The sequence below is a fragment of the Cyrtonyx montezumae genome, unplaced genomic scaffold (genome assembly GCF_038088225.1).
Source record: "Cyrtonyx montezumae isolate F1298 unplaced genomic scaffold, pur_monq_1.0 scaffold_0, whole genome shotgun sequence".
Lineage (NCBI taxonomy): Eukaryota > Metazoa > Chordata > Aves > Galliformes > Odontophoridae > Cyrtonyx > Cyrtonyx montezumae.
The window spans coordinates 5,650,693-5,675,300 of record NW_027071824.1 but is presented as its reverse complement, the minus strand read 5'-3'; positions in this window follow the sequence as shown (position 1 = coordinate 5,675,300).

The window sequence follows — 24,608 nt, the reverse complement described above, 5'->3', positions numbered from 1 at the left end:
AGAAAAAAGAAGTCATGGTAGCAAATGGGTAAAATGGCCCTAGGAAGATGTGGGTCATTAGCAATCAAAGGATGTGATTTTGTATTTTGTATTTGGTCTGCAGACAGCAAAAACAAAGTACCTTGGAAAGACTGAAACTCTCTCCCTCCCTCTTATTTATGTTAAGGTAGTGCCTAGAGACTGCATGAGCACTGAAGCTCTGTAGTGCTAGACGTTCCACAAACACAGTGAGAGATAATCCCTCAGCTGAAAATAATTTGAAATCTACCCAAAAATACAAAACAGAGAGAAGATAAACAAAGAGGCAGAGATGGAGATGGAAGGACTTGGCAGCAGTTCCACAACAAGTCAGTGGAAGAGCTGGAGTCAGAATAATGTCTCCTGCCTTTCAAGTGTGTGCCCTCATTGCTAACTCATGCTCTAGCTTGAAGCCAGCGAGTTTACATGCTACAAACCTCTACTTTATAACACTGAATACACTGCTGCTCTCACCCTGTCACTGAAAGACTCAGGAAAATCACTCTTCTTTCATGAAGACATAAAAGAAAGATCGAAAGACAAAAATAGATTGTGTGGAAGGATGTTGATTCACGTTTTGGAACAAAACTCATATTCAGAGCATTAAAAGATTTAAGGTAGCAAACAATGCTGAATTATAACCATCTTGTTATCCACAAGATTAGTTCTACACACACACACACACAAAAAAAAAAAAAAAAAAAAAAAAAGGATGGTTCTTGAGATTTGAATAAGATCTATAGAATAAAAGCAAACAGATAGTGGTCCATCTTCCTCATATTTATTTTTTGCACACTGGACAAACAAGGAAATTATTGCTGAATTACAAGGCAATAAATTCTGAAACAACTACTTTACAGAAATGTGCTGGAATCATCTTGTGGAACTTGCTTGTAAGGGAGGTCATACCATCAAACAATCGTCGGTCTTTTATGAAGGGCTGAATAACTTCATGAGTCATTACCACTAACATTTGTTGTTCTGCAAGGATAGGTATAATAATCTTAAGTTCTAGAGCACAACATTGACTTTTAGCAGAATGAAAGAATGTAAGGGATTAAGAAGAACTTTTACTGTCTGGTATTTATGCAAGACTCCAAGTTTAAAGCAATTACATGTCTATGGTGTCCCTTTTATCTATGAATTTACCCTTCGGGGAAGAGGTTTATGCTAATGCTAACAGCCCAGCATACAGAATGTAATTATATACTGTTTCAGATGCACACATTCTATATTTACACTTAAAATAAGCAGGCCTTGTGCTCTGCATTTGGCTCAAATCTTAAGTTGCATGGGGTATGAACATTTAATATTTTGTAACTCCCAAAACTTGGCAACATTATATTTTACCCCATATTACTGCTGACCATAACTGCACCTCATCCCTTAAAACCAAGCCAAAAATTAAGTCTCAAGTGTGAGGCTTGCCACTCTTACAGTGATCGTTATAGTATCAACAGAAATTCAAAACAGAGGTTCTCATCATTCATTACACTCACAATGAGACGCTTATATACTGCCAAAAACTCTAGAAACAAAATAGTATTATTCTGGTAGTTTAAAATTCAATAGGCAGAATAGGATACTTCTGGGCTTCAAGTAACCTCTAGAGATGACGAAGAGCACTGTGTCTCCTGCCAGCTCACCTAGGTGCACTGCAGTGCACCTGGATGAACATGGTTCTTCCTGTTGACAATCTAAAGAAAAACTATCCCCCCAAGCTTCAGTGCTCCTGAATTTCATCCCCTTTGGCTGCCTAAAATGATTTAAAATAAGTTATGCAGATACCCTTGGGTGTGTCTGCTGCTGCTTATTTTACTCACAGAAGGAATATGACTAATTCTATTTTAAGGCCAATTAGGCCTGTTAGATCATTCAGTCTGCATCCTGTATAAAACAAGGCAGAGGATTTTTGTCACTCCTGTACTGAACTCAATGAATGCTACTTGATTAAAGCTTGTTTTTAAATTTCTTGTCTCCTGAATCCCAAGGACAGTCACTCCAACAACCATCGTATCAACATGGCTTGTGTCATTTCTTTCCAAATTATTAATACAAACATTTGGAAGTGTCAGGGTTCCTATGTTCCCTGTAGAGCCATTCCAAAAAGAGACACATTCAATAACGTTGCCCTAGGAATTTTAAAGAGATGGAGAATCTATATCTCAGTTTAGTACCAAAAACCATAGATTAATCATCACAGTTGTTTTAAAAGCTGGAACTTTATTTCCAAATAGTGATTTCTGCTGGGGTGTTAAACAATAAGACATTGGTATCTGTAAAACTTTTGTCTCATTGTTTAAGGAAATCTTTCTATTCCCTCCTCATCAATGCAGTTATGAGTCATAACTCAATTGCAGCAGGAGATACTTGTTATACCAGAGAAATCAAGTATTTTTTCTTTCTCATTTCAAAGTTTTTTGTCAAGCCTTAGCATAAAGTTTGCTCTTTTTTTCTTTTTTTCCCAGCTTCCTCACCCGTTGTGAAAATGAATGAAAAACACCTACCACTGGACCAGCAAGTGTCTGAAAATCGGCAAGATTGCCCTGCCTCTTCATTGCCCCCATCAGCCATCCTAATGCTCAGGTTAAGTTGTTTCATGCCACACTAACTTCTCACATTTCTCAGAGCCCTGTGTTCTGAGATGAGGCCCACTACTATGCAAACATAGCCAGCAATCCCAAATGTACCCAGCTGTCCCTTGAACAGAGTCAGAGCAAGCTACAGTTCAGAGAAAGCAGGCTGCCTGCTCTGTCTGGACACCATCTACCACCCCACACAGTCCACTTTGGTAACAGCAGCCTACTACCCAAAGGGACAGTTCTTAAAGCACTCACCATGTACGCCAACAAAGTTTCATAACAGTCCTTTTTTTTTTTTAATTATTTTTCAAAGTCAGCTTCATGTTGTGTAAGACTAGAAAGGCCCACGTTTCATCGAGTCATCTCTCTGTGGATTTAAGTGAAGAAGTAGGCTTCAGATCTTTGGGGTGCTTGTCTCAGAGCTTGGGTCATGACAGGGGTAATCAAGATTACTCCATCTTTCCTATCACAACCTTTTTCCCTCAAGTTTTTGAGACACATAACCCCACTGGAGCGAGCTCCAGATGGGATGTGTTGTAGAGTAGACACCACACCAGAGAACTTGCTCCAGTTTCAAGGACGCAAACCCAATGAGTAATTTTGGACAAGCTACAGCAGCCTAAACAAGAACAAAGGCCTGGTGTATATAAATAATAACTGCATACTCTCAGACTGAAGACGCTAAGAGATGCTAAAGAAAACATACCGATTCTGAGGTTTTTCACCTTAAATAGAAAGATTTAAACACTCGCAGGCTGGAAAAATAGAGTCATCCTGCCACAGGACAGAAGCAAAACAGTCTTGCTGCAGACCAGTATGCAGTGATCTCTCTGCTCTTTGCAGCAAGTTGGTCATGAAGCCACAGCTAAGCCCTCTCTCAGGGCTGGCCTTTAGGGTAACTATTGCCAGATGATGTTGAACTCTGACTACTAATCTTTGTCTCCAGCACCTCACCAGCACTCTCTGGTTCCAGTTCTCTCCCTCCCTAGACAAAGAGGATATCATTACTGTTTTTACCTGAAGCAGGATGTAAAAGTATAATTTTAGTTTATCTGCGTTAGAGAATCATACTATCTGAATACTCCAATTTCAAGGATTTTTTTATTTCATTTCTCCCCCCACTCCAGTACTTCAGTTTTATCATCATTTTAGAGTGCAGATTTCTCTACTTGGCTTTTGTTTATTCCTGCTTTTTGGGCTGTGTTTGACAACAAACAGTTAAGCCACTTCTGAGTATGATGACAGAAATGTGTGTATAAATTTGCTTTTTTCAAGTTGGCAACCTTTTTTTGTTTTGAACAACTCAGCATCTCAGAAGGAAGTGGAAGAGAGTTAAAATTTGACCCTAAATAAAAAACATTTTTTTGATGATCCAGTGAAAATTTGTTTTTCTGTGATGAACTCTGTAAGATACAGAGCTTTGGTAGCACACAATTAAATCACTGGTCAAGCAAGATGTGGGTCATTCTGTTTTTCACTGTGTTAGCTACTGAGATTTAGCTCTGCACATTGTTGATAACTAGCTCTGCTTTGAGCTTTCACACGGTAAAATTATTATTTAGTAACTAGTTGGTACCAGAGTGCACTGTTTTATTGCTGTCTCAATATGATCACTGAGAAGATAAAAACAAACAAACTGTACGAATTACAAGCTTATTAAATGCTTGAACCAATGTTTTAGTTTACAATTGAAGTTCCTCTAAGTCATGAATTAATGAAATAATACTGAAGTGAGGCTATTTCTGCTTTGATAAAGCATTCTACCAATGACTCTCATTCACCTTTTATATTTAATTCCATTCAATCACCATCTTCTCTTACTTCTTTTGGTATGATACGGAAAGCCAGAACTACATATATTCAGGGAAGTGGTTTTCAAAGGGGATGGAAAGAGCATTTTAGCACGCTGCCTTTCTTTGTGAGAGCGACCCAGAAATGTGTTGCTTTATCCCTCACCAGGTGCTCACAGGTGCAGCGAGACACTCAGGTCTAGAACCTTGTCATCTCAAAATCTGTTGGCAGAGTGCAATGTAAGCTGTAGCTTGCGCCCAGTAGGAAGCAACTTGTAAACACAGGATAAAACAATGCGTACAAAAGCTCTGGCAGAAGTTTGGGTGTTGAGAAAGTTAGCAGATTTCTTGACTGAAGGAGTCAGGCCAGCAGATAATTCTTTGGAGTTGTTTCTTCCTCTTAGAAAGTACTCAAGTGACCTTAAGCTGCTGAGCTGGCAGCAGATACGGCTCAAGTTCAGCGGATACACATGTCTGCACTGCGTGATTCCACCACAGGGACCCAAGACCTTGGGAAAGCGCTCTAATTGAATAAAGCCATCCAGGGCATGGACGGCGTTCGCGTTGAGTGCTTGGAACAGAACAAGTTGAAAGGAGCACCGGGGCCTACAAGCTGTAAAACTGGGCTGACCACATCCTCCAATCATTTTTTTGGCTCTGAATTATACAAAGTTGTCTTTTCTTGTTTTGTTGCACAAATATATGACACGGATAGTTCATTCATTTTTATAAAAGTTCATGCATAAAAATTATCTTCAGAACGTCCCTAGATGGACTGCTGGAAACAGTAGCTTAAAATCCTTTGCAGAAAGCATTCTTTTTCTTTCCCTCTGTAAATAAATATGTATATTTCTTCAATTCAGAATGTATGCATATTTATATATGACAATATATCTGTCTATCAGAAGAAATAGATTCACAAATACTTATAATGTGCATATAATACAGTAAATCTATTTTTCTAAAATTTATGGAAACTGTGAGTCAAACTACTGGAAGAAAATCTTCCACAAACTTATATTTTGGGTCTTAATATCCTCACTGTAGCAGCTTCATGTTCCTATAGTATTTATATTGAATATACAATGCATGTGAAATATCCCTGATAATAGTTTACATTGACAGTACTGGCTGCAAAATAATCAGTAGAAATTACCTACTCACTTTCAAAAGCTCTCAGTCTATTTTCTTTTTCTAGATTGTCTCATCATTTTTTACACTACATTATAGGACAAGAGGAAATGGCCTTGAGTTGTGTCAGGGGAGGTTCAGGTCGGATATTAGGAGATAATTCTCAGAAAGAGCAGTGAGGTATTGGTACAGGCTGCCTAGAGAGGTGGTGGAGTCACTAACCCTGGAGGTGTTCAAGAAAAGGGCAAATGTCACACTGACTGAGACAGGTATAGACTGATAGTTGAACCAGATAGCTTTACTGATCTTTTCAATCATTATGACTCTATTACATGATTGCAGCCAGGAGCAAGTATGCCCAACACCAACTTAATTCTACGTGGATGTTTAAAAAATATACAAAGTTATCCTTGGTAAAAATCAAATAAAACTTGTATCTTCCACAGTCCACACCATTCATGTATGAAAGAACTTGGAGAAGTTTGCTTATGGTTTAAGGACAGAGGTTCTTATGTCTTCTTCTGACCACTCAAACAGTGCAACTTCACATTACAAAGTACAAACTATCAGGTACTGTGTTAACAGTGAAAAAGTTTTGGGGGTTTTGCTTATTGTTGTCTGTTTGTTTGTTTGTTTAATCAGACAAAACACACTTAAAATAAGAAATAATAAGTCTTACCTGTCTTCATTGCAATTTTGGTTCGTATGAGCTTAGACATTTTTCCCCCATTTAAATTAAGGAAAGGAAATAGAAAAAACTAGACTTGCCATCTAACCCAGCTCACACTGTTACTTAACAAAATCACGTGAGAAATAGGAAAATGTTATCTAAGCATATTTAGACAGTATTGTAGGTCATGCATTATTCACGTGTGTAACTTGAGAGTGAAAATAGATGCTGGAAATTTTGCCTCTGCACTAATCCCTTTGGCTCAGAAGAAGCTCTGTGATGCCATTCCAGCAACACACAGGCTAAAAGACTGTCCTGTTTGAGTAAAAACAGCAACAGATGGAGGCATCTAGCATGAGGTTCTCATAAGGCTTGAACTACTTAAAACACTGAACAGCTTGATAAAACGTGCGTTGTATTATAAGAACACCTTGAAGAGCACACACAAACTCATAGTGGGCCAGATGCTGGTTATTAAGTTTTGAATGACTTACAACTCCTTCACAGCAAGATGCATCAATACAAACCTCAGGTGCTGATGACCGTGCATCTAAGCAGAGACTGAATGCTTCTGAGATACTGATAGAAGGCTGCTGCTTCTGCCCTCTGATGACTGGGCAGAGAATGGCATTACAAATCTCACTGAGTGTCTTTCAAAGACACTTGGCATTGGATTTCACAAACTAAATGATCAAACTACTTGGAAGACAGAAGTCTGTGAAAATGCTCTAGGAAGAAGAGGGGTTAATTATGCAGACAGCAGTCTTCCATGTGAGTCTTCCTTAAACATGTGAACCAACACAGTGTTGGGAGGCACTGCTGTATGGACAGCATGGGCTGTTTATTCCAGAGGCAGAGGAAAATAGGGGCTGCAGTGGCCACTAAAACCACCACATACCTTTCTTTAAGATTACAAGAGTTAAATTTCAAGGTATCTTAGCAAATCTAGACTGGATAATATAAAATCTGTTTTGTTTTGTTTTTTTCCATAGAGTTTTGGGTAGAAATGTTATTTTTCTGCCCAAGTTGCTGTTCTGTATGAAACTGCTCTTCATCTTTATCACAGGTGACTTCAATTGAGGAGTTAGGGAGGTTGTCACTGGATAATTTCCTGTTTCATCGTAATGCTTTAAAACTTAATTTATATTTATTACCATGCTGTACGTAAAAATCATTATCAGGAAAGCCCACCTGTGACATTTCAGCAAAGTCAGCAGATACTGCTGCAAGAACCTTAAGTTTAAGCACTCTATAAAAACACCTCCATAAGTAAAAAATTACCCATTCTTGAAAGCCTGCTCAGACAGGATTTAATACCAAGATTGTCACTAAGGTACGTTAGAAGTTGTGGGGTTTAGAAGCATATTTTCATTTCTTTGTCATATTTTTCTTTCCTCTTCTCTAAAGAGATTTTTCTGCTCAGTGAAACATAAATAGTAGATCTTTATCATAAAGAGACAGAAAGATATTCTGGATAACAACTAATGCACTTCCAAACCACAGTTAATTTAAAGAAATATTAAGGCTTGGAAATTTCTTCCTTTATCCAGTATTCTATCTTAATTATAATAGAAATATAGAAAAGGAAAATAAATAAAAAATGGAAAGGCATAAAAGTAACCAGGGCTTTGTTACTGGATATGCTGTATGAGCTGTTCAACCTAAGAACAACTGCTACACTGAAATATGAAACTCTGATTCTCCAGTAGGGCAATAGAGCGAATAAACTAGCACCTGTTGTTAAGTTTCAAAGTTGTACAAACTTTATTCCTCTATATTTTGTTCTGTCACACTACTACTCCCACAGACAATTCAATGCTACCAAATACTTCCAGAAGTTATATAATTCAACTACACTTGTTTTGAAAGCCTGCAGATACATTAATCACACACATTTTCCCAGTTCAGCCAGCATTAGCACCATTAGAAAGAAACGTATACCAATTAGCTGTTTAAATGGCAATGCCCAAATAGGAATTCTGACTGAAACAAGTGCCCCTAGCTTGCAGTTCTGAGTGAGGGGAAGAAATTATAGATACTACATCTCTTCAGGATAACTTCATTCCTTCATAAAAGCATCAAATCTTCACCTTTAGCTGGTTCAGCCTAAGCAAGGTTTTAAGCCATCTACTTGTTTGTAGAAAAAAAAGTAACATTATTGGACTAACACAAGTTATCTAACCTGATCATTCAGATGTAGGGGTTTTAAGCAGGTCAGGTAAGATTTCAGATAGCCATCCATCCTTAATTTACTTCAGAAAAGTAAAGCCCAGTGCTAACATAACAGCTGCATTTAACAGGGAGTTCTTGCATAGCTTTTATGAACTCTTCCTCAGGAAAACTCAAGCTACTTTCAGGCATATTAATTAGATAGATTGATGACTGTACAAAAGCTATCTTTAAAGGGCAATTGCAACTATTTGCTATCTGGCCTTGTCATAGGGCATTTCTCATCCTCTGTTTTGCTTGCTGAATAATACTGTCTACTTCAGCATGCTATCTGCAGTTTTTGGTGAAGTTTAACGTACAGAGTACACTTTAGTATTGGCTTCTCACCCTCTATGAAAAAAATCTTCTCTTTATGAAATTAAAAACAAAACTCCTGTTGAATTCAGTAGAACAGCTGAGGATCTCTTGTACCTATTAGCCTGATAGGTGAGCTTCTTCGAGGATCATAACTATTATGGCCTCCAAGAACAGACAGTTATATCATTCCACTTAGAAAAGGAAATGGAAACAGAGAAACTAAGTGTAATTCTGAATGCTAGAGTTAAATACTTTACACTTCAAGTGTTTTTTTAATTATTATTTTATTTTCAATTAATAAATGTTTCATGTTGTTCAGACAGGAACGTATCTTCTCTAAAACTTTCCCTATATTTGTTGGACAGCAAAACTGAATTCCAGGAATGCCACCAATAGACATTTTTAACTTATTTTTTAACATTTAGTTAATAATTATGATAAAAACTAAAGTCAGCAAAAAAAAAAGTAGGATAAAGAGTAATGATGGAATTTCATGCTATCAGACTGTCTTCTTATTCATTTCTGTGTTACAGTCCAATCTTTTCATACTGTTCATCCCTTTGTATCACTTATTCTCTTGTGAAGTGCAGTAACGCAGTGTTACAAAACATGTGAGTCTGGTGGCAATTAAGAGGGTGCAGGGTGTGGAAACAATGAGCTTTAGGCCAGAGTGTGAAGGGATTTACACTCGGGAGAAATCTATGCAATCAGAAAGGACTGTCTCAACTCCTTCCAAAGGCACTGATGATAGATTGTGTGCTCCTTTTGTTCATGTACACGGTGATCTCAGCTTTATTCAGCCCTGCCTTTTTCATGCCAGTATTTTATCTCAACAGATTTTAAATAACCGAGAGGAGTGTGTAGCTCAGTAGTCTGATGAATGATCTAAGCTTTTAATAAGCAACTTCCCAGCCCACCCTTTGAAAGAGTTTCCATGTGCCACAATAAAGACTAGAGAGAGTCAGGAGAGTGACTTATTCTATCACTTCTGTATTCTTCAAGTCTTCAGTTTTCCTTTGAAATGCATCTGGTGAAAGTCTCATTTTCAACCTCTGCCTGGAGTGCCAAAGGCCTCTAGCAACAAGGAGCATTACTCTCTAGAAAGGCCTATGTGTATAACAGCTGACATTGCTGGTGTTTGGTAGCCCTTGTTCATCTTCCTAGGGCATGCAACACCAAATATCATTAGCAACTGTGCACACAGGGAATATTTAACAAAAAATAGTGGATATGTTTGCCAGCCCACAACACATTCAGACCAAGTGTATTTGCAGATGTTCTACAGACTGAATTATTTATGAATATCTTTGGAGGCATCTGAGTTGGACATTGGAAGGGGGACCTCTTGAGATAGCTGCTAATACAACAGTTCACAAAGCTTAAAAAGGTTCTGCTTGCAGGATTCTCACAAGTAAATTCTCCCAGTACATTTATACTTTCTAATTTTGCATTTTTAGCTGTCTGCTGGAGAATGACTCAGAGAAAGGATGGGTGGCTTACTAAGGAGGAAATTAGAAGCCCAGTCATAGTCAACCCAGACTTTTGATCCTGAGTCACATTAGCCGTGCATACAGTTACTCCCACACACAGATACACACAGAATTGAACAATTACTTTAAAAAAAACAAAGTATCTGGCCTGAATCTGACTGATTCAGTCTGGAGCTGAAAACAGAAACAAGAAAGTATTTCCAAACATATTTAATGAAAAAGTCCATGTAGAATCATCATAACCAATATCAACATTGTGCTTAGTTTTGTTGAGTTACCCAGAAGTCCAAAGTACGTTAAGTGTGCTCAGGATTCTCAAATGACACAACATAAGTCATCTTCCTTCAGAAAGCACGTGTCATCACAATTGGTCTTATATGTCATTCTCAGGAAATAGGGCAAGAACTACAAGAGATAAACAAGAGATAAAGTGGCTTCCGGAAATATGTTTTTGTTTTGCTTTTTTCCTAAATCAAAATGAGCTATAAGCAAAACTCTTATCCTATGTTAAATTTAAAAGTGTTTTTAAGATCAGATGGAAAGATTTTTTCCACATTTTATAAAAGGAGAAATGGAGGAACTACTTTGAGAAGGTAGCAAACAGAGCAAAACAGAAAAGCTTACATCTTTCATGGACTACCCAGCAATGCATTGCCCACTAGAAAATAGTGACCTCCCTTCATGCAGGGGATATCCAAAGCAAATCATATGCTTTTTTTTTTTTTTTTTTAAGATGAATCTTGCTGACTCATTTATAAAACCAGCCATGAGAATTTATCATTTTACTATTCCCTTACTTAAAATATTGTATCTTGTGTTAATTTGGCCACACCGGCTCTCTGTAAAGATCTTTGATAATTTTAAGGCTAAAACTGGGATGATATATCCTTAAATTTGAACATGAAGATACTTTTCTGTCGGTGATGTGAACCATGACTTATGTAGAAGATCAAAGCCTGGACAATTATAGATGCTGGAATAGGGCCAGCATCCAGAATTGCCTTATTTTTAATCTTTTTTTTTCCCCTCACATCTTCAACTTTGCATCATCTAGTCAAACAATGACTGCGTGCAAATTTCTCCTCAATACCAAGGTAATGAAAAAGAGAAAGTTGCTTGCAATAACATAGAGAAACTGTGAGAGTTAAAACAGAAACAGTGTTTCAGGATGTGCAGGGATCTCCCCAGCTAACAAGGGAGATAGCAAAAGGATGTCCCAAGCTAACAGCATTTCTGAGCCCTCTTTCTGGAAATATTCTTCCTTCCTGTCCCCAGACACATATGTATATTCACCATATCCTGTTCACATTATCTTTTTCTAAAGATTATAGAGAAGGGCCAGGGGTCTCTGAGGGCTTTTGGGGCACATTCACAATAAGAGGCAGGCTTTCCTATCCAGACCCTTCTCAGCAAGGTTGCACTTTGTAACTCTCAGTAAGTGGCAAGAAAGATAGGGCTGAGGAAGAAAGCTCAAATTGCAGGATGGGAGAGGCAAGGGGAGATACCCAGCTTCTAGAGGAGATAACATAACCATTGCTTTTCAGACTTTCATATTTCAACAACTGTCCGCAGCAAAATCGTGCCCTAGGCCACACCTGTAGCTACACAGTAGCAAGGAGAGATGTGAGAGATGTACTCAGTTACCATTAAGAAGACAACAGCGAATGGTGCAATCATTAATCAGTTGCATTTTGGCTGGCCCACTGGCAACAGAGACTGCTCTCAGCCCATGCCCAGCTTAAGGCAACTCCCTGTTTAAGAGTTCCAAAATCATGTGTAGTCTTCAATTGCAGTAATTGCAGAAAGTACTTAATAGGTTGGATCACACAACAGTACCACCCCTCAGCTCTCCTCCCTGATAAGGAAAGATGACAAGCTCTTTACTTTGTAATTGTGAAGCATTTTTAAAATAGAAAAGGGGAGTCTTTGAAACATTAAATTGTGCCACAGAGGACAACTTCTAGGAAGGAGCAAGCCCACGGCAACGTTCTAAGAAAAAGCATGCCCCTACCTCTCCTGAAATCTAAATTCTTGCAGTCATTTCTCTATTACCATATCAAACTCAGGAAAGTTAACAGCCTATTATTGTCTGCTACACTTTCACTGAGCTTAAATGGTAAAAGAACCAGGAAGAAAGAAAAATGATGAAGCTAACCTCCCAATGTACTTTAAATATAATAACTAGTTTTCCTTACTTATTGTGACAGTGGGTCTTTTCCTCAAAAACTGTTTCCATCCACAGAGCCCTGAATTTACTTTTCTGCAGCTATACCTCGGCAGAGAACTGTTACAATAAATTGGAGACCTAGTCTAAGATGAATCTGTTCGATAGATGTAGTCACTTATTCAATTTCATGAGCTCTACTTCTTTGGATCCATTTCTGGGAACAGGAGAGCAGGGATTTGGAGGAATTTCTGTTTCTAAGAAGCACAAATCCCTAGGGATCTCATATTCATGAGATTGCAACCATTGTACATCTAACAAAAAAGGAGCATCTTCTGCCCCAATGAAATGTTATGATGGTCCACTCTCGCCAAATAAGCTATTTAAATGCTTGTTTGAAGAGAAAACCACTTCTACTACCTTCAGAAGCAATTTTAACTATTTCCAACATCTATAAATAAGTGACTTGGAGTACATTGGACCATTTTCTAAAAGAGAAAATCTAGTGAGTATTTTAGTAGCTTGTTTGCACATGAAAGCTTTCCTATGCAAGAGTTAAAGAAGTCACCCTAAAGAAAAATATGAATTCTTTCCTCCCATTTATTAGCATTCCAGTCAGCAAAATTGCAGACTAGTCATATCCCACTAGTCAGACTACCTGAACACAGAGCAAATAGCTCATGACAAACTTCCAAATCCAAAATGAAATGATTCACAATAACTGAACAAACTGAATAGCTGGCGATTCATAAATAACTTAGAGAACAAAGGTTAACCTTTGGAAAGTCATTCAGTACTCATAGTTGGCCATGCTCTCTTTTTCACCCTTTAAAATAACAAGAGTGATAAAAAAAAGCAAGACAAGCCTTGAAAGACAAGCAACTTAATCTCCAAGAGATGAGCCTTTAGATCATGCTTGAAAGACTAGTGCTGGCTGGGAGCAGCAATTACTCCGCACTGTTCAGGGTGGGATCCCTGAGCCAAAAGCAAAAATCTAAGACTAGAACCAGCACCAGCTTGCCACTGGCAGTAAAAAATGCAAAGAAGCTGCTTCAACCACATATTTCCAAATCCACAGGGTTCTTTGTCTGCCAGTTACTTCAGCTTTCTTACTCTTATTCTACTCAGCTCCACACGGGACTCAATGGTGTACTCAGCAGAGTATTTGAGTTTTCTGTTATTATTAGAGCAGTAAACAAAGTGCCTAGCATCTCTTACTTGTAAATTTTTTTTTCATCTATCCTTCCCCCAGACAAACAGTATGTGTGAATGAATATTTGAGACTCTCTTGAGCGTGATTCATGGTTCATCATTCCAGCTGGGTAATACAGAACCATCCTTCTGTTCTCATGCAAGTCTGGTCTGATGTTTTGCCCCCAGTGTGGCCTTCCATATCACATCAGGACTTAGTCTTGTAATTCTAAAGAACTGCTGGGGAACAGTGGTGTTAAAATTTTCACCTCTTTATATGGAACATTTTTTCTTATTAAAAACTGTGTAACAAAGGTAAATCACCTGTGATAAATGTGATTGTGTATCTAAACTGCCTGTGTGTGTATCTCTGACTAAGATTGACCTGTATTGACCTGATTGTGTGGAGGAATACAGCACTGAAGGTCTAGACTGTTGGCGAGGGCACGGTGGCTCTCTGAGGGTTTTGTAAGGGCCACCTGTATCATTGCTTCAGCTACATCTGTGATCAGTGAAGCATATGATTATGTCTGTCAGTTGCTGGTGCTCCCAGAGCTAACAAAAATAAACAGATCTGAAACAGTGCAATCTTTTGATTTCCTTTCATCATATGTTTTCAAAGCCTGTGTCTTTGGAACTGTTTTTAGACCAAGATATCAAATAGATTTTAATTATATTTTTTCCTTCTGCTTCTGTCACAGAATATACCATTGAAAAGAGCTTAATTGATATAACCTATATAGATTTTTAGTATGACTTATCTTTGTTCTTCTCAACCACTGTACTATATGAAATTCTGAAAATCCAGCTCCTGTCATATTCAGTTTGGTTCAGTCAGGAGATGTTACTGCCTTTACCTATCCAACATGGCAACACTTTTAAGTGTCCTTAAGAGGAGTAAGCATGTGCCAACAGAAATACTTGACCAAGACGCAACTGTATCCACAGCAAGGACCAAGGGATTCCCAATTTAGATGCTTATCAATAGCTATACAGACACCTCCACAGATCCTTATTTGAGATGCTGGGTTGTGCCATGTCGAGGCACAGATTCAGCATATTCCTGCCCTAGATCAGTCAGTTATGAGGGTGACCAGGAAGAAATCTGAAATTATTTTAAAACATCAAATTTTCTTCACAATGAACATCAAGCTCCACTGAAATTCAGACAAACTCAAGTGAGACAGTTTAATGATCTCTCCTACACCAACCATTCATAGACTGAAATGTTTAACTTCTAAAAGGTCTCCTACATGTGACCTGCTGTCAAAGCCATTTCTGAATTAGCACAATTGACCCATGGCAAGCTGAGCAATTTCAGTGTTTTAACACAGGCAATACCTGGATTTGTGAACCAGACTGGTTACGTAAAAAGGAAAAATAAACTTTTCCAAGCCCTCTGTGTCAGACCACTGAGAAGCAAGTGGTGAAGAGCAGTGTGGGTATTGTTTAGACAAGAGAGTCATATCTTGGTGCCTGTAGAGGACACGATAGAAGTTCACCTCAATTATCTCATTAAATCTTGTACTAATTAGCACCCACATAGGTTTACCTGATGCCCCAAAAGACCCACAAGGAAGGAAGGATCCTGAAGTGGAGGAGAGACATTAAAACTTCCTTTAATTGTTCTGCACGCCTCTAACAAACATTACAGCCCAGCAGATTTTTGGCAACACATCGCTGGGGTATTATTTTAAACTTTGCTTCCTAAATTAAATAGCCTACTGTTTCAAAGCAATTTTCTTCCCTAGCCTAAGGATTAGCTCAAGCATTAACAAAGCAGGCCATGGAGGACTGTGATAGAGACAGCGTGTGGGCAGTGCTTTTGCTAATTTGACCTCTTTTCACAGAAATGAGAGGAAACTGTGATCTAAAGTTGACATTTCCTTAGAACATCGCCCAGCTTTCCTAACACTGGGACCACAATTCACTGATAACAGAGCTTTGAAGTACCTGGAGCAGAGCCAGGGAACATTGGAAATATTCTTCAGAGAATATCTGTTTCAGATTACCCCAATTTATAGTAAGCCACACATGCTAACTTTAGCATTTCTTCTGCCTTTAAAGCTTTTCGTCTTCTGGTTGACTGATCTTGAGCCTATTTCTTTGGCTCAGTACAGCAGCATTTCTTGTCCAAACACTGCATTCCTATTTCGCATCCAATTCCTTCCCCACCATGTGTCACTACATTCACTTATCTTTCTCATCCTCTGACCCACATTAACTCTTGCAAATATTCGATTATGCTGGAGCTGAAGCAGAACCTGTGGCAATCACATTGCACGGAATGGGGCTAAGCAAGTGCATTTTGTGGTTTCTTTATTTGTTCACACCTGAAGTACCATATTCCATTTCTACTCCTCCCCTAGTCACTATCAGAGGCTGTATCAGGGTGCATATGCAAAAGTTAAACACAAACAGGAGTTAGGTCCTGGTCCTGCTCGAATTTGCTTGGAGTTGTACAACAACATTCTTAGAAAGCAAATCAGTAGAAACTTCAGCAAGTGAACCGGTTGTTGGCACAGACCTGAATTCCAACAGGGCATGGTGTTTCCTCATACTAAGTTTGATCTGAGCCCAGGTTCTGTGCATTACTGTGCAACTGCAGGTCTTAACATCCGCATCCTCCAGTTTGGTTACGCACAAAAGAAATCTAACTCATTTGCACCACAACCTTGCAAGTCAAAGCTCCCTAAGAAGTGAAGGCATGGAATGTTCTTCTTGCCCAGTCTGTGATACCAGTGTGGTCCTTTAAATCCTGGCTGAGGAAGGGTGTCAGAGCAATCATACTGCTCAGTTAAATACAGAGCAGTTACAGCAAGTTGTGGACGTACAGGAATCCATCACTTGTCTAGCCAGTGTTCCATCTTTGTTGCTCTGACCAAGCACTTCCACAGCAGGTATATTGCATAGCCTGTCGTCACAACACAGGACTGGTTGAAAGCATGATTCTCACTGCCCAGCACAGCCATGATCAGTGGGGCATGAATGTTGATAGATAAATAGTCCATTAAATTCCCTTGTCAAGACTATGGAACAATCAATGCCAGCATGACTCTGCATCTCACCATGGAAAGATTTGATGTGAGAGCCTTTAACCTGCTACAAAGCTCTGAGACGCTCTGTTGCATAATCCAAAGCTGGAACTTATCTTCTACCAGTGACGTACAAAGATATAGGCTATTCTATCAACAGGCATATATCTTGGAAACACAGTCAACACTTATATTAATACCAAGGTTTGATGCATCAAAAAAAGTAATTAAATGCTCTCTTCTTTGTCAACAAAAGCACCCATCTTCTGAGAAAAAAAAATATTTCTTTTTATCACTACTGCAAATAATCCAAATTGCTCTATAATCTAATTAAAGTATAAAGAACAAGTTAGGCTCCCAGGCTACGACATTTTGGGTTGGCATTTTGGGGTCTGTCATCTGGCTATGATGTTCACCTGCCAGGAGCACAAAGATTTTCTGAAGCAGTGCAAAGACCAATTAATGCAAGGTCAAGGATGGGATTGTACACATGGGAGGTTGTTGCAGTTCCTCAGAAGCCATGACATAAACAGATCTAAAAACATGGATCCATTTGTGTGTCCTGCTAGCCAGCAAGAGCTGCATGCTGCAGCCAGGAAGCACGGTAGCTTGGCCACCACCAGATACTGGCAGCAGCCTGGAAGCTAAGGAGAATGTCCACATAAATATTTGAAGAGGGGAAAAAAAGGTGCAGAGCGTTCAAACTAAATCTGAGTTCTGCCACTAAGCAAAAGGCAGTCTCAGTCCTAATTCCAGGCAAATATAACTCCCTATGTTTCTCACCCTTCAGCAGTTCTCATTCCTACCTAAAATACTGTTCCCAGTGGTTTCAGCAGGACTTCCTGCAAAAAAAAGTTACTGCTGAACATTAGTACAGATATTCACCCAGTGCACAAACCCAGTAAACTCTGGGAGAGTGCAACTTCCCTGCTGTTATCATGCATTTCCGCACTCTCTCTCCCCTTAGAAAATAAGACTATGATTTCACAAGAGGCTGTCTCCTGAAGTTTCTGAGCTTTCTTTGCTGTCACAAGAATTGCCAGAAAAGTAAAAATTTTTGGAAAAGACAATGGAGTGAAGCCATTTTCCAGATTGAAGCAACAGTTTGAGACCAAATTTACCTACATTTATTTTCACAGAAACAATATTTCTCTTGATGCATTACTTAGATGGAACAACATTTAATTACAAAAACCTGATGGATGAGAACTGATTTAGAACCAATCTCATCAAGAAAACTGTAAATCCTTCATTTTGAGTTGACCTACATTCTGCAGTTTCCTTCTACTTTTTGGTTCAAAACCATTTGTTCAAACAGACATTTGGGAGACAGTGACACTATTTTAAAGGAAAAAAAAATCAGGTTGTTATAAAAAAAATTGTGGAAATAAGCACTTCCGATAGGGTAAACATGGAAACATCAAGTACCTTTAAAACCATGAAATTTGATAGGAATTGCACTCCACAGTATAATCTAAGAAGTTTATCAGTAAAGGTACTACCCTTCTTACAAGTTTTGGTTGCTATCAACATTTTCCCAATTTTAACAGCTACAGCACTTGAAGAGATGTAATTAGTGACAGAGACCATCTTTAGATGACAATCAAAATGACTATTAGGCATGAAAGTACACTTTTGGCACTTCCTCAGTGAATTGCCCGAATGAGAGCAAACTAGTGTTAGAGAAGTGGAATGCTACAGGACAGAGAGGTCTTGCATATTTATTGTGTTCTGTAGAGCCCTGCACATTTCAGTACCCTGCATTGGTGAAGTGTTACCCTACATATAATCTAGAATTAAATTGCCTTCTAAATTGCAAAAGCACATTGCTAATGGTGACAAGATTCTCACAAAGCACTATAACCATTCTTTCCAGAAGTTACTATGCAGCACATGAGTTGAAAATACACTAAATATCATGATGTCAAGAAAGAGAGGGGTGGTTTTATCAAGGTCACACAAAGGTTGCACAGAGAAGATAAAAACTGAGTTTAGTTCTCCTGTGTCCCAGTAAAGAGCATTGACAACAGAATACAGTCTCTCACTGATGTCAGCCTCTGTAATAAATGATGTCTCCTTGGTGGGGAATTGCCCAATTTGACATCATTAGGAAATCTGGAATTGCTAAAAGGTTTAGAGCTTCAGCGTGTTTTGTTTTTAATTGAGCATGAAGCTGTCTTGGCAATAATGCCAGAAAAAAATCTTACACCCAAATAAAATCTGTTTGGATTGGCTTCTCTTCATGAGGTGATTCAGAACAACAAAGCAGCACCTTCTATCTTCATGTCTGCACAGTTGTCAGGGCTAAATATTGTGGGCTGAATGTCTCTGAATGAGTGATTGCACAGCACTTGCAAAAGTGCAAAATATTTGAAATGCATCTTGTGTGGGAAGAAAACAAATGGATCAGCCCTTCTCCCCTTTGAATCTATTTGGCTCATTGTAAAAACAGATAAACTGCTGAGTAGAAGACAAATAAGTAGGGTCATTCTTGCAGGAAAGAGCACTCATGTCATGCTCACCCTGAGTAAAACTAATATATCCTCATTTGGCTTTGGAAAGATTCCTTCTTGATTCCTAAAAGGAACAGTTGACAGTCCATGAAAGAAATCTTTAAAAATAAAAACACATTCATAAGTTTGGAATAATAACGCAGTAAACCCTGAGCTTAAAATCATCTCTAATGGCACCATTTTTCTAGTGATCATTGTTCTTGCTAGAGCATGCCACTTATAACACATACTTGTGAAGAGCAAAATCCAGCAACTACTGAAAGATATTTTCCCCTATCCCCTTCCAATTTCAAGTTCATCAGTTCATGAAGGTGTTCTACGTGCTCCATATGCCACACACTTCAATTTTCAGAATGTATATTATATATAATAGATCTAATTCCTCAGTATCAGAAATCTTAACTGTATAAAACAATGGATTGTGTCTGTTCCTTGTTCTCCTCCTTCCTGCAATACACACATTTTACACTGACAGCTGTGTCTTTTGTAGCATCAGCAGATTTATTCAATAAGAGTCCAGTCCCACTACATGGGAGTTTTACTGTTCCTATCAGCAAGTACAAGTTCCCAGTTTGCCTATCTAACAAAGCATTTTCACAGATGTCCTAAACCAGTCCATGGACTTTCAATGAAAGAAGTGCCTTGTCTTTTCCCTGGGCATATTCTTGCTGCCTTACCTGTAAAAAATCCCACCAACCACGTGACCACACAATCAGTTCAAAAAATAAGCTAAGCTGGCAGAAAGGGAACAACCAAAAAGAAGTAGTCATTTTTAGGCATGCATTGGAGTGCATTAAAAAAGAGAAAAGGAGTGTGGCAAGCAGGTCAAGAGAGGTGATTCACCCATCTGCTCTGCCCTGCTGAGGCCACATCTGGACTACTGGATCCTGTTCTGGGCTCATCAGCTCAAGGAAGATAGGGAACTACTGGAGAGAGTCCCGCAGAGGTCCATAAAGATGAGGAGCCTGGATGAGGAAAGGCTGAGAGACCTGAGGTTCTGTCCAGCCTGGAGAAGAGAAGGCTAAGGGAGGATTTTATCAGTGCTTATAAGTATCTAATGGATGGAAGTCAAGTAATTGGAACCAGGCTCTTTTCAGTGGCGCCCAGAAACAGAACAAGGGGCAGTGGACACAGACTGGAAGATACAAAGTTCCATACAAACATGAAGAAGATCATCTTTACTGTGAGGGTAACAGCACTGGAACAGGCTGCCCAGACAGGCTGTGGATGAACTTGAATATCTCCTTTTCTAGAGATGCCTACCCACACAACCTGCTGTAGGGAACTGCTGTAGCAAGAGGTGGAACCAGGTCATCTCTAGAGATCCTTTCCAACCCCAGTGACTCTGTGATTAGTCAGATCAGCTTGCTCCATGACTGTTAGTGTCAAAGCAAACGATGGATATGAACACACAGACGCAGCAGTGAAAGTGGAATAGCCTTTTCTATAGCAGCTTGAAGTTAGCTCAGCCTCAGAGGGCCATCAACAAGAAATATCTTTCAGAAGGACAGGGCTACATCCACTGCTGACAGTTAGACCATCACTTTAGAAGTCGAGACATAAGCCAGCTGAAAATTTGGCCCATGACAACCAATCTCCTTATAACATTGAATATATTACTTAATTATCCAGTAAGAATGAAATATACCCTTCACCACCAATCGTTTCTGTGTTCAGAAAGAGCTAATTAAGAATGTCTTCTTGATTGTGTCTGACTGCAAAACACTTCGTACTTATCTGTTTGTCATCCCACAACTATGATTCCACTGTAATTTTGATTCTTCCACTGAGAAAGCAATTCCATCTGTCATTATTATTCTGGGGTTTTTTATTCTGGGGTTTTTTTGTTGTTGTTGTTGTTTTTTTAAATGGCAAATAGAATCTACCTATGTGGAATGCTGAAGGACTGTTTTCCTTTTGATATTAAAAATTTCTCTTTCAAATTAAGTAAACACGGGCTGAACCTCAGAGTTGGTATACTGTTTAGGAATGCAGTCTTGCACAGAGCCAAAGACTTTTCAGAGTCTTAAAAGAAACCTCAGGCACTAGAGTCATCCCCAGTGAGTATACAAAAATGATGTGTACACGTGTCAAAACGCCTACTTCAGCTGTGTGAATATGTCGAGATATTTGAGCTGGCAGGAAAGCTGGGCTGCATGGAACAATAAAGTTTTTTAAAGACTACTTTCAGAGATTAATTAACTGCATTTTAAAAAACAGAAAAATAAGAAAGTTCTACTACTGTTTAAAACAAGGCTTGCTGTTACAAGCACTCAAATCTATATCTATGAAATAGCATGCATTTTATTCCTTTGCAATTAAGAGCTCCAGCTATTCATCCTCCTCGAGGACAGAGGTTAAGGAAGACTTTACTTGCTGAAATGAACCATGACGTCCAACTCTTGGGACTGAAGTAGGCAATCACAGAAGCCTCTCATCAGCACTCTTCTGCTGAGATATCCCAGGTTAGAGAAGTCTGGCCCAGAGGTAATGACTGCAGCAAAGCCACAACCCAAATGAGGCTGATGTTAGGCTATGAGAATATGAAAGGTAGTATGTTTTCTGTCTTGATTTCTTTTTTCCATCTCCAATAAATATTGGTTTTGCACACAAAAACAAGAACACATTCCTCCCTCATATTTCTAATGTGACTAAGTAATAGTGATGACTCAAAGCTGAAATTCATGACCAAGCTGGGGACTAGAGTATGTGAGCAAGTATATTTGATAAAGTTTTCTGGATGGTGAGGATAGACACTGTTTACTGGCTTTCCATTTGGACAGTGATATAATGTAGCAACAGAAGGGCAGGTTTTTGTCTGTGCAAGATGTAAAAATAGTGCCATGTCTGACCTCCAACAAAAGAGAAGCAGAGCAAAATCCATTTGCACAGATGCAGTAATGAAATGGCTCAGTAGTCATAAAAAAAACACAGATTTGTGGTTAGGAAATCTGATGGGAAAATAAGATAGATATTAGTAATTCAGCCTGAACAGTGAGCTGGCATAGCAGAAAAAAATGAATGATGCAAGATTCTCATCAGAAGAAAGTAAAACCAAAACAAAAAAATCCCAGCTGGAACTAAGGCAGTTTCACCCACATAATATCAAGTCATCATGGGTTTCACATTTTTCACTTCTCACTAAAATTAGGTACTGTTGGCCAAAAAGAAGTAGTGATAGTTGAAAAGATAGGGTGCTTAATATATATCATGGCAGAGCTGGCTAAAGTATTTTATCAAGTGAATTCAGTAAAAGATTTTTACTGCAAAAAAGTCTGCACTGGGCACCAGTGAAGAACTCCAGGATTTGCATTGTTCAGTTGTCTACAAGAAGCAATGAGAATGCCCAGAAACACTCAGTTCTAAGAGAAAAGCTGACAGTCAGTAAAAGATTTCATCAAATTACACAAAGTCAAGATATGATTTAAGTTTTAATAGTTCCTCTCATTCTCCGATCTTTGTGACTCTGTTCTAATAGTCAGTACTTGCAAATGTTAAAAGAACTAATTCAACTTCTGGACTTGTGCCTCCTCTAAAAAAAGCTTTGAACATTCACCTACATTATTTCCCACACTTAAAAAAATACCTCAGTATCAGGGACTCAAGGAATATTAAACATTTTGTGAAATACAAGAATAGAGATGGCACAAACACCATTATAATCACAAAACTAGCCAAATTTCAGAGTTTTTATCAAGTAGGGTAAGTGTAATTGCACTGAATGACACAAAAGATATCACATTGTTTTTCTTTAAGGGGAAGTTTACAGCAAAAGAATAAATAAATTCAAGCCCACTGAGGAAATATCCTGCTTTGGTAAAGGCAAATTATTACACTGTACTTTGTATTTAAATATCCTTTTATTTCTATAAATATGTATAAGTACTTTTTTTTCCTGCATTCAGAGATAGTTGTTCATTATTTTTTAGTTGCATCAAGGCCAATATATAAATGGAACTTGCCTTAGTAACCTCAAAATAAAAATGTGTTCAGATAATGGAGTGTGCTTATTTTGTTTTTATTTTTTAATGACAATTCTTTTAAACAAATTACACCACCCAGGAAATTTTTAGCACCCTCTGCCTAGTCAGATATCCACCACTCCCCCTCAGAAAAGTAACGCTGACTTCAGTTCAGAGCAGTTTTATGCATCAAGGGAGCAGTGCTTGTATTGCGGTATGAGCAGCCTCCTGCCTGTCAGAGCATCGTTAGCACTGCCTGGCACAGAGGCAGCCTGGAGCCCTTTTTCATCTAACAGCTATTCGATGCAGCACATTTGTTATTCTTTGCTGCCAAGGAAACAATCTGTTTTTCATTTCCTCAGAAGAAGAGCATGATACTATGAGTAAAACATCAGATATAATTAGACAAAATGGTTGAGTGCCTCACTGAACAGAGAAATGGAACTGTCCAGATGTGAAGGATAGCCATGCATCTGAGAGGGAGGGAGAAGAGGAAGAAAACACTGCCCAACACACTGGAGTGTGCAGAGGCTATCACAAGTAATCCTTCCCTCTTGCGGATGGGACATTTCCTAGGGTTTGTGCAAGCTAGTTCAGTGTCCCCTCATAACATCTGGAAAAGAATATATATGTAGATTCTGCTGTTTTCCCACATACTGAAGTAAAACATACCCTAAGATGGAAGACCTGTCCCCTGCACATTTACTGATATGTACACAAGCTGGACACAGTTTCCCAGTGCTTTATACCAATTGTGTATGCCCTTGCATCTGAAGAATGCCCCTTAACTTATACAAGAAGTCTATCAAAAACCTTTTGTTATTAACAGCAGATATCAATTGATATGCTACAGTTCACAAGAAGGGAACATGTTGCAGCAAGAAAACCTGTATTCTTATATTCATCTGAGCCACTGCTATAAGCAGCTCCACCTCACTGTGAGATCACGAAGGGCTGCACAACTGCTGGAAATGCAAGGATTCATCAAAAGAAAGCAGAGGGCTCAACTACCAGTTTTCTGAAGCTTCTACCTCATTGTGGATGGGTGCAGTTATTGTCTCACTCTCTTCAGTCTTCTCCATTTAAACTCAGCATATACAGTATTGCCAAGGACAGTAACAGACTCCAGACTCCGTATGAACTCTCGCAAGGCCTCAGGCCTGGTCTGAAATTTTCTTAGCCTGCCTGGAGTTCTCTTTCATCTTTACCCCTTAGTCAGAGCAATTTTTAAACAATCAGGTGGAGATTGTTTAATCACTATCTTATTTTGCTTATCTTTGTTTAATCATGTTGTACAACCATCCGTTTAATCCCTGTGTCCTACCCTACATAAACTATGGTGTGATGCTCCCAAATTAGAATAATAAAGATTGGAAAAGACCACTTAAATCATCTAGTCCAAGCATAAACCCATCACCACCATGCCCACTGACCCATGCCCCTCACTGCCATTTAGATATTACAAGAGCTTTATTTGTATGAAGCAAGGGGATCCTTGTTAGCCAAAGCAAGTAGCTCTCTTGGAGAATTAAGCAT